Genomic DNA, 12,135 nt, shown 5'->3' with positions numbered 1-12,135 from the left:
GTTGAGGCCAAACAAAATATTTTTAATACAATATAAACCTCTGTTAATTCTCAAAGAATTTTTGTAGATATATGACAGAAATAAAATCAAACTGTCAGTAATGAGTGAAGCTGGTAATGCTGTTTGTGGAGTTGTGTAATCCTCCTCTGTTGTTTTATTTTGGTTAATTTCATCTAAGGCTGTGGCTGGAAGTCATTTGTAGTTTTGTTTCTTGCTCTTTCCTTCAGTGATTCTGCATGTTAACAGCAGCTGTTGATCAGTGTCTGAATTCTCTCATTTGTTTTCAATTACTCGATCTAGTGGACTATATAGTGAACTAATATAGGGACTAGTGAATGAGGATGTAGGTTGTGATTTCAGACACAGTCTGTGAGTGTGGATTCTGAGGCTACTTTGTAGAAAACAAAGGTTAGATCTATTACAGTTATTCACCATATATTGTAACGAAACTTACTGTTAATCATTTAACAGGTTTTTACTGTGCTATTTCTGTGTCATTTGGTAATTTTTTATCATTAAAATCATGATAATGTTTTACAGTGAATAATTCACTTTTTTTTCACTGTTTCACTTAAAATTATATGTACCTGACTTTGATGCCAAAGAAATAAACAAAGTGAAGCTTGTAGGCATTAAAAAGTTTTAACATTTGATCTGCTAGATAACAATATAAATACATTACAACTTCTGCCAAGTTTTAACATTTGATTAATTTGCTAGATAAACAAACACAAATTAATCTAAGAATAAATACATTACAATAGATGGTTACTATAACGATCGATCCTCACTTATATCAGTTATATCATTATTTATTTTCATATAAAAAATCAAAATACTATAAAAAAAGACAAATAACATCAGCCCTATAAAATTTTTAAAGTTCTAAGGCATTATAGAAATAAGATTATGACTTTCTGTAAAGCTGATTTGAACTGGTGCCACTGTAAAACCTGACAAGTCATGTAACTCAAACCGTTTGAGTAAACAGATAGCCTTAAAAACCCGAAAAATTATGTTAACTCAAACCGTCTGAGGAAACCGATTGCCTTAAACCATTTAAGTTTTAGATTAGATTAGATTCAACTTAATTCACATTTAACATACAACGCAAAAAAAAACAAAAAGCATCTAACAACAAACCAAAAAAGAAATAAAAAATACTAAAATATTCAACAATTATACAATATGTTACAAATGTACAATAAATACACAAATAAGGCAGTATTATGGACATAATTTACAGATTTTTTAAATACTATCAGCATGATATACAGATAGGTGTACTAGGGACAAGCCCACGGAACCAGATGAGCCCTCTCCATGGATCAAACCTGGCCGGAGGAGAACTGGCCCCCCGACTGAGCCTGGTTTCTCCCAAGCTTTTTTCTCCATTCTGTCACCGATGGAGTTTTGGTTTCCTGCCGCTGCCGCATCTGACTTGCTTAGTTGGGGACACTTAATTTCCAGAACTGAACTGAGCTGGACGATGACATCACAGAATTCAATGATGAACTGCCTTTAACTAAAAAATTTAAAGGAATGTTTACTATTGTCCTTTTGCTTTGACACTATTTTCCTATTTTGATACTGAAAAGCTACTTTGACAACATCTGTATTTTTAAAAGCGCTCAATAAAAAAAGTTGACTTGACTTGACTGAACCAATTGCCTGGTAATAGGGTTTGCTCTTTCGCAGAGCTCGAAAGTGCCACACTCTGTTGATGTTTGCTGGTCAGAGCGGTTTAAATGCAACTAAAAATCAGCTCAAACTTGTCTAAAAACACCTTTTGCAAGCCAGTGGCAAATGGTTTGTTGGAAGTGTAATCTATTGAATGCAATTAACAAATCGTACAATACCATTAAATATTAAGTGTCTGTATAATATATATTTTTAACCTATACAGAGCTTGGTTCATGAGGCCAATAAGAGACTATTAACTACAACTCCTTTTTATAGCTCAAATGTGTCATTGAAATGCGGACAAAATTAGTAAATATATCCGAGATCAGGCAAAGCCCATATGGACACTGGTTCATGTGTTTATAGAGATCACGCCCTAGTGGTGGATAATTGAAATTTCCAGATAATGCGGAACAGTTATAATGCAACAAAGCCTTGATTACTGAAATGGCGTGACCTTGGCCGGTTGATACGTACTCCAGTTGACTGAAGCAGCATTTCAAAAGCGCTCATCAAAAAGATTTTAGACTTGCAGAGAATTGTTAATTGGCAAGTGACTTTTCATCTAAAAGATTTCCTACGTTTAGATTTGACAGGTATAGTCATGTTGGTATTTCAAATTGCAGGTTAACTATCTGCCCCCTGTCTCCCCCTATCTTACACTAGTGCAATGGACAGTAAAAGTGCATAGATAATATTTCAGTGTGCAAATGGATTACTCAGTATTCTGGATGAACAGACAGTAGTGCAAGTGATAACAAGTTTACTGTTTGTTGCTTGTTTGTATATCAGATGTAGTGATGAGGAGGGGTGAGGAGTCTGTGTGTGTATGGCAAGCCGTTTTAACATTTAAAACTTTGTTTTAACTATCCATAAATATAATTTCAGATAGTCTATACTGCAATTATGACTAGTCATAATATGCATTGAAGATATTTACAATGTCATTTTGACTAGTCATAATACACATTCCGGATATCTACAATGCTGTTACGACTAGTCATAATCTTCCATTGACTTCCACTGAAAAATATATATTTTCAACGGATATCTTCAATTGAGTTTTGACTAGTCACAATTCCAATTCAAGATATTTTTAACCCTCTGGAGTCTAAGGGTATTTTTGGGGCCTGGAGAAGTTTTGTCATGCCCTGACATTTGTGCTTTTTTCAGTTTCTTATAAATATCTAAATGGCTAAAGTCTAATCTCACTGTAATCAGCACAAACTGGGCTATAATAATATGTGAGCGGCATGTATGTACATGATTGTGTTTTTGAGAAAAAAAATGTTATGCGTGGTTAGTGAAAAACTAAAAATGTTAAATCACTTGAATAAGGCAATAAAACACATACAGAACATTCCCATGACTTTTGAGAATTGGAGCTTGTAGCCTAGAATTTTTCTTTCTAAATTATGTGAAAATCATCTTGTTTACTCACTTATAGAAAAAAACATATTGATTTAAATTTTCTAAGACACTTTTTGTTGGTAAAAGTCATATGCGAGTAGGCGTCAACTATCATGAATATCATTGTGATTCACACCTGAGAAGACCCACATAATGAGCTGCATAATGAGCCATTCAGTCAGCTGTGTGACTGAGAGGGATGAGTTACAAGAAAGAATGTAAGGACAAAATAAATGTATATAATTTTATGTTTGTAGTTTATTTAGAATATATGTAATTATCCCACAGCATAATTTAATATTCACTTGTAAGTGCAGTTAAACAGTTTATTAGAAACAATCAAAGCTGACTTTCAAACTGAATTTTTTGCATTATTACTCCAGGCACACAATCCTTCAGAAATCCTTTTAACAATCTTATTTTCTACAAAAAAAAAAAAAATTTATTATTATTATTATTATTATTATTATTATTATTATTATTAATGTTGAAAAGAGCAGATAATTTTTTTTTTCAGGTTTTTTAGGGGGGATAAATTGAAAGAACAGCATTGTTTGTTACATTTGTTACAGTTACATTTATTGGTTACATTTATATTATTTACATCAAGCTTTTGAATGGTATAGTAGTATATATTGTTATTGAAACTTCATAATGTTTCACTTGATTATACATTTAGTCAGGAATTATAGTTTGGAAAAAGTCTTTGGAAAAAGTCTAACTAGTAAAATGTTTACACGTTATGTGAAAAGTATATAAATAAATAAAAAGAGACTTACTCATGTTTATGATCTCTGCTGAATAAAGTGCTTCGTTCTTTTTTTCTGTGGAAATCCAAATCTCAAATCCTCAACCACATCTTTTTGGGGTGAATTATGTCTTATTCCTCTCATCGCGAAGCAAACAGTAAAATAAAAAAAACTTGAAGAACATCTCGCTGCATTGTCTTCTGTTGTGTGGGCGTATTCAAGCCGAATGCTTCAGTGGAACATTAGAATCTGAATAGTGCGTTCGGCGCAGGGGCGTAGTCGCACTAGAAGATAATGTAGGGAGACGTGAAAAACGGACATCGCGTTGTTTTCATATGGATTACTTTATCACAGAATATTTGTTTTCGGCAGCAAAAAGTTTTGTTGTTGCTTTCTATAGATATCTCTCTCATGTCTTTTCGTTGAGTATTCACGGAGTTACAGTTCATTTTAATGACGCGTTTGTAAATGAAGATCACCGCAGACAAAGGCTGCAGATAGCATTCCTTGTTTGTTATCTTTATTCTATAAATGCACAAAATTTTGTTGTTATTATGTCTGTATACAAAAAAAGTAGACCCTTTACAGATTCAATTGATGTATTGCTCTTATCTGTATGATCAAAACTGAAAGTGTAACTTAAGTTCTTTTCGGGGTTATCAGGAGAAAATGCCTCAAAACGCGTATACGTGTTAATCGACTTCAGAGGGTTAAAGATTACAAATACATCCAAAAATGCTTCTCCCCTTCATTCACCTTAAGTGAATGTAGCCTTGGCCAGGAGGGGTTGATGTCATCAGGCGGTACCCATCGTTCATTGGGGGGGTTTCAACCCTTATCGGCAATACCCTCCCGATTGTGGGTTGGCAGTGGTGGCCAAGTCACTGCCCATCTTCCCCTCCTGGCTTCCAGCTCAACTCCTCCCTCCTGCTCCATAACCAGCAAGAGGCACTTTCTGCTGCCTCCCCCATCCTGCGAGCTGCTGCCTTCCTCTCCTTCCCTGTTATTCCAATGGCTGTGAGCATTCTCCACACCGACTGAGCAGGGAATCCTCTACAGCCGACCTCGACCGGGAACAGCCAAGCCTGCCATCCTTTCCCCCTACAGTCATGCAGCAGGTCTTGGTATTTGGCACTCTTTCTTTCAAAGGCCTGTTCACACCTCTCTTCCCATGGGACTGTAAGTTCTATTAGGGAGATCTTTTTTCCCTCTTTAGACCACAGTACCACGTCCGGCCTCAGGGTTGTCTGGACAAATTGGGGGAATTGCAGCCTTCCTCTCAGGTCGACCTTCATTTCCCATGATTAGGCCTTTTGTAGCAGGCTGGTTCTTGTTGTTGCTGTGGTTGGTGGCTTTTCCCCCTCCCTTATAAACTTGATTGAAAATGTTTTTCGAAGTGGTTGGCGTTTCTTTTTCCTCTCCTGCTCTAAGGTGTTGGTGAGTGTCATGAGCACCCTATTGTGGCGCCACCTGTACCTTCCCTGGGTGAGTGCTTTTTTACACCCGGCCAGGATGTGTGCCATGGTGCCCCTCTCCCCACAAAGCCTGCACAATGGGTCCTCTCTCATACCCCACTTGTACAGGTTTGTTGGGGTTGGGAGTGTGTCATACACTGACCTCAGCAGGAAGGAGATGCGGAACGGCTTCAGTCTCCATAGGTCCGCCCAGGTAATCTTCCTCTTGGGAAGATCCCATCTGGTCCAGGCCCCTTGTGAAGCTATTTCCACTGCCCTTGATCTACGTCCTTCCTCTTCCAGGTTCCGTACCTCCTCTTGAATCATGGCTCTTCTTTTACTGGTTCCTGCCTTCCTCCACTGTTGGAAATGTTGGAAATCCAAGACCCTGTCTTTCTGTGCATGGCGCTCCAATGACATCAGGGTGCTGCACATGCTCACAGCTTGTGCAGCAGATGAATCAGCTGCCCACTTGCGACCTGATCTTGTGATGACGCCTGCATGTCTAACTTGTTTATCCTGTGAGTCTCTTTATGTCATTTCGACTCTGCACTTTGCAACTTTGAATTCCTCAACTACGGATGAGAGAGGAAGTTGGAGCTGCCCAGATCTTATGTAGAGGCCTACTGAAGTGAAGCTTGGAGGGATTCCCAACCACTTTCGGAGGTACTTATTGATCTTCCTCTCCACTCCTTCAACGCATGTCATCGGGACCTCATACACAGTCAGCAACCACATGAGTCTTGGCAACAGTCCGTGGTGATAGAGCCTAACTTTAAACTTCCCAGGGAGCCCTGATTTTTCGATCTTCCTCAGCCATTCCTCCATCTGCTTTTCCATACTGGCTATGTTGTTCCTGTCAGTAAGTGAGTCATCAAACCACTTTCCGAGGCACTTGATTGGATTCTCCTCTATCGATGGAATCACTTCCCCTTGCACATGCATCTTGAACCTGTTGGTCAACTTCCCGTTCCTGATCACCAAACTCCTGGATTTCTTTGGCTTAAACCATGCCATGTGGCCCAGAACAGTTAGCACCCACCTCGCCTCCATATGGTTTGTGGTCGTCATGGTAAGGTCATCCATGTAACCTCTCATTGGGGGTTGTCGGATGCCTGACTCCATTTTTGGACCCCGTGCTTCCTTCTCCACAGCTGTTATTAGGAGGTTCATTCCCATGACGAAGAGGATGGGGGAGATTGTGCAGCCAGTTATGATACCCTTTTCCAGGTTTTGCCACTGAGTTGTAAAATGGGCTGCCTTGAATCGTAGCTGGATTCCAGCAAAGTAGCTATTGATCATTCTCTTGATGTGCTGCGGGATGTGGTAGTGGTCTAATACTGCATGGATAAGGGCGTGAGGGATTGATCCATAGGCATTGTCCAAGTCCAGCCAGAAAACAGTTAGGTTGCCCTTGCTGGCTTTAGCCTCATGGATCATCTGATTGAGAACTCCGGTGTGTTCCAGGCATCCAGAGAAGCCTGGAATTCCACCTTTCTGGATGGCAGTATTGATGTATCCATTCTCTGTCATGTACGAGGTGGCTAGTACAGAAAAGAAGATCTTGCCTTCTACACTTAGCAGTGAGATTGTTCTGAATTGGTCAATGGTTGAGGAGTTCTCTTCTTCTGGCACGAAACAGCCCTCTGCCTTCTTCTAGCCTGATGGAATGGTACCTTTTCTCCAGATCCTTCGGAACAGCTTCCACAACCTCCGGAGGAGCATTGGGCATTTCTTATATACCTTGTAGGGTATACAGCTTGGGCCGGGGGCAGACCCTGTTCCGGCCTTCTTAACCACCTCTTGGACTTCCTTCCAGGATGGTTCACTGACTTTGATCTCTATATTCCGGGGTCTTTATACTGTTGATGCTTGGGTTGGCGTCCAGGGCCTGGTTTCTGAAGGTGTCATTGTGGGTCTCCCTCAGGAACACCTCCACATCTTCTCTGGGGCTGGTCAGCCTTCCAGATTTTGCTTCACCCAACAGTGTTCTGGTCAACCGGAAGGGGTCTTTGGTGAACTGGGATCTTTTGTTCTCCCTATCCTTCCTCTTCTTCCGAATGCTTTCTGCTTTTCAGAGTCTGCAGAGGTGCTCCCGGAGTTGACTCGTCAGGTCCTTGATGCCTTCCCTTTCATCAGCAAGGGTTCTTTTGAACTGCTTGGTGAGAGTCTTAATTTCTCCCCTTAGTCGATGAATTTCCCTCTCTCTTCTGCTTGGCTGGTGTGCAGACTTGATGTTGACTTTCTTCTCCTGAGTTCCAAAATGCTCCCTTGCCAGGTTATAGGTTATTGTTGTGAGAGTATTGACTTTCTGCTCAGCCGTCCCTGCTAGTGTGGCTTCTAGCACTTTGTCAAGATCTTGATCTAGTTGGTACCACTCTTTGTTATCGCTCATCTTGGGCCATTTGATCTGTCTTGCGAATGCTGTGGATGTGGTTGCTAACCTCATACACCCATGCTAGTCTTTCCTGGAGGTCAGCTGTCTTTCCAGCATCACCAAACTTCCTCGGTTGCTACCCAGACTTTCCTGGAAGTCACTGGTTGCCCAGAGTTTCTAGATTACAAATACATCCGAAAATGCTTCTTCCCTTCATTCACCTTAAGTGAATGTAGCCTTGGCCAGGAGGGGTTGATGTCATCAGGCGGTACCCATCGTTCATTGGGTGTTTCAACCCTTATCCGCAACACCCTCCTGATGGTAGGTCAGCAGTGGTGGCCAAGTCACTGCCCATCTTCCCCTCCTGGCTTCCAGCTCAACTCCTCCCTCCTGCTCCATAACCAGCAAGAGGCTCTTTCCGCTGCCTCCCCCATCCTGTGAGCTGCTGCCTTCCTCTCCTTCCCTGTTATTCAAATGGCTGTGAGCTCTCTCCACACCGACTGAGCAGGGAATCCTCTACAGCCGACCTCGACCGGGAACAGCCAAGCCTGGCATCCTTTCCCCCTACAGTCGTGCAGCCTTTATTAAACATTACACTGCATTTGGTCCATTTTTCAACATGATTCAATTAAAACATAGCACTATACATACATGCACGCTGGAGACCATTTACCACACAAGGCTGCATCCAGATTTATTTAATAATCACGTCATCCAGTAGCTTTTCTCTCTGTGACAACAAAAGCAGACTTTTATTATGTTGTTAGCAGTTAGCAGAGTAGATATCTCTAATCCGGATTGCAATTCTTTTAACTATAATTGTGACTAAAATTGAATTAGCGATATCTCAATTACATTTGTGGATGTATTGCGTCTATTGAAGATATCTATAAAGTAATTACAGATATCTTAAATGGAGTTTTGACAAGAATCATATTATTAAGATATGAATCCGATTTCGTCAAAATATATCTCTTATTGTTGTTAGTCGAATTATAAATATGACCGTATCTTAAATTATATTTATGGATAGTCAAAAGAAGCACATAAATGAAAAAATGAAATGATACAATGTGTGGTGTGAGGGGGTGTCAGAGGGCAGAGTTCAGTAAGGAGACAGCTGTAGGGAAAAAGCTGTTCCTGAATCTGCTGGTCCTTGTCCGGAGGCTCCTGAACCGCCTCCCGGAGGGCAGCAGGTTAAACAGTCTATGGTCAGGGTGAGAGGAGTCCTTAAGAATGTTGCGAGCTCGACGTAGACAGCGTTTTCTCTGGATGTCCTCAATAGCAAAACGTGGTGTCCCTGTGATGCGTTAGGTGGTTTTCACCACCCTCTGCAGTGCCTTGCGGTCAGCAGCTGAGCAGTTCCCATACCAGACTATGATACAACTGGTCAGGATGCTCTTGATCACACACCGGTAAAAGTTCACATGGATGGCTGAAGACAGCTGGTTCTTCATCAGTGTCTTGCTGGTGTTAAGGAGCAGGTTGTTGTTAGTGCACCTTGCCGCCAGGTGCTGTACCTCCTCCCTGTAGGCAGTCTCATCATTGTCTCTGATGAGGCCAATCACCGTCGTGTCATCTGCAAACTTAATGATGGAGTTAGATCCATGCACAGGCTTGCAGTCATGGGTGTAGAGAGAGTAGAGGAATGGGCTCAGCACACAGCCCTGTGGTACGCCGGTGTTGAGTGTGATGGTGGTGGAGCAGGTGTGGCCTGACCTAACATGCTGAGGTCTGTTGGTCAGAAAGTCCATAATCCAGTTGTACAGGGAGGTGTTAATGTCCAGGTCTCCAAGTTTTGTGGTCAGCTTGGAGGGAATGACAGTGTTAAATGTTGAGCTGAAGTCAACAAACAACATCCGAACATATGTGTTGTTATTCTGGCACCAACTAGATTGAGGGGAAGTAAACCAAGATATTATCTTATGCACATTGGCTGCCCAGTAGTAGCCAATAAGATTGGGTAGACCCAGTCCCCCAGCCGATCTATGCCTACAAAGCAGTGTACGGCTTGCCCTTGGCCGTTTACCAGCCCAGATGAATGATGAGATAATATCATTTATAGCTGTGAAAAAGGACTTGGGGAGGAAGATGGGGAGGCATTGAAAAACATACAAGTATCTTGGTAACACATTCATTTTTATAATTTGTATCCTACCGGCTGAGGACAATGGAAGGTAATTCCATCTCTGTAAATCGGACTTGACCGTCGTTTTTAATGAAGTAAGATTTTGCTCTCTCATTGTTCGCAAGGATTGTGTAATTGTAATACCAAGGTTTTTAAATCCTGTGTTGGCAATTTTAAAAAGTATATTTGATGGTGATATGGCTACGGCTAATTGGTGTATTGGGAAGTATTCACTTTTAGAGATATTTAGCTTATATCCCGACAGATGACCAAAAAAAATAAAAAAAATCAACAAAGTCAGGATACGTGGGATGCTTGCCAAAGGGTTACTTACATAAAGAAGCAGATCATCTGCATATAACGAAACTCGATGCTCTATGCCCCATCTTTCAATCCCCCCAAGTCCCTCCTCTATTTTTAGAGCAGCTGATAATGGTTCAATCGCCAGCGCAAATAATAGTGGAGATAACAGGCACCCCTGTCGTGTTCCCCAAAAAAGTGGAAACGGAATAGAACGTTGGTTATTTGAGCACACTGAGGCGTAGGGAGACGAATAAAGTAATCTGATTCATGATAATAAGTTAGTATTAATACCAAACTGTCTCAGGGAAAAGAGGAGGTAGGGCCACTCCACCCTGTCGAAGGCCCTCTCGGCGTCAAGAGATATTATTACCTCTGGGATGTTAGAGGAAGATGGAGAGAGGATGACGCCGAAAAGCCTTCTTATGTTGGAGTATGAATGTCTTCCCCCTATAAATCCCGTGTGGTCCTCTGAAATGATTTTGGACATGACAGATTCCAATCTCCGAGCTAAAATTTTTGAGAGTATTTTAACATCTACCGGGAGGAGTGATATTGGTTGATAAGAAGCACAGCTAAGTGGGTCCTTACCCTTCTTATTAATTAGAGAGATGGAAGCTTGCATAAGAGTGGGCGGCAGAGTGCCTCGATTAAATGAGTAGTTAAACATTTCAAGTAATAGTGGAGCTAACTGATCAGATAATTTTTTATAGAACTCGACTGAGTATCCGTCGGGGCCTGGGGATTTGCCACTGTTCACTGAGTGTATTGCTTCTTTAATTTCTGAGAGAGTAAGAGCGGCGTCTAGTCTCAGATTGTCCTTGGGTGACACTTTGGGTAAGTCCAATTTTTAAAAAAAGTTATTTAGTTGGTTTTCATCTGTGAGGGACTCTGATGCATATAGTTGGGAAAAAAATGATCTAAGTGTCATTTATTCTGTCCAGGTTAGCAGTTATTGAGCCTGACTCATCGATTATCTGAGTAATTTAATTTGATGCTGCTTTTGCCTTCAGCTGATGAGCTAAAAGGCATCCAGCTTTGTCACCATGTTCCTACACTAACCCTCGAGAGCGAAGGAGAAGCTGTTCAGCTTCAGAAGTGAGAAGGAGATCAAGTTCAGTTTGGAGTCTTATTCTTTCTTTATATAAATCCGGTGAATTTGCGGACGATAGTAGGTTATCTAGATCCACAATAGCTTCCTCCAGCTCCTTCTCCCGAGCTTTGCGCAGTTATTTCAGAAATCAGAAATTAGAGAAGAAACAGTCGAGCGACAGAGAAGGACAGCAGTTTGTAAGTGTTTTTGCCTCGTTTTGTCATTAGACTACTGCGTGATCATCGTTGCTAGGGAAACTTTGCTTTAATTACTGTGTGTCTTACCCTGGTAAATACGTGTGAATTGTGGCGTTTGGTTTTGCGTTTGCCTATCGCGGGACTGGACAGTTTTCGGTCTGCTAAATAGGGAGGCGTGACAAGCTGACTTCAATCACAGGTAATCAGGCAAATATATAAGTGGTAGGTGACACCGCGGCAGCGGTCGCGGCAGCCCTCGTGTGAAGCCTCCTCGTGTGAAGACCGACGAGTGTAAAGACCATCGACTCTACCTGCGCGACTCCACCGAGCAAGCACCGAGCAAGGACACCGACAGGGCACTTGAGTATTGCTTTTCTCCCCTTCAATTTTTGTACAGCTCGTCCTCAAATACTTTTTTTTTTCACTTGTAGTCACTATGTGCTTTCAGATCTCTACTATCACTACTAACACTCGGAGAGCACGCTATGTACGTCGAAGGAAGGCCTGCCTGACAAATCTAAGGCCTGTCCCTCTGACCTCTACTCCAACGCTCTCTATTCCCCTTGGTCTCTGAACTGCCAGTCCGCTGTTAACAAAGCAGACTTCATTTCTTCTATTGCTACTCATTCTGGTCTCAGCCTCATGGCACTGACTGAGACCTGGATCAAACCTGAGGACACTGCCACTCCCGCAGCCCTCTCCTCTCATTTCACTTGTTCCCACACCCCTCGTACGACTGGGAGG

At 41.6% G+C, this 12,135-nt stretch overlaps 1 pseudogene; it reads right to left on the bottom strand.

The window, feature by feature from the left end:
- Positions 1-4,603: 4,603 nt before the first annotated feature.
- LOC122148896 lies at positions 4,604-7,691 on the bottom strand (annotated as a pseudogene).
- Between the last annotated feature and the right edge of the window lie 4,444 nt (positions 7,692-12,135).

This window comes from Cyprinus carpio, chromosome A20, assembly GCF_018340385.1.
Source record: "Cyprinus carpio isolate SPL01 chromosome A20, ASM1834038v1, whole genome shotgun sequence".
NCBI classification, from domain to species: Eukaryota; Metazoa; Chordata; class Actinopteri; order Cypriniformes; family Cyprinidae; genus Cyprinus; species Cyprinus carpio.
Note: the sequence above shows the minus strand (reverse complement) of the source record. Positions and strands in the feature narration are given on the sequence as shown.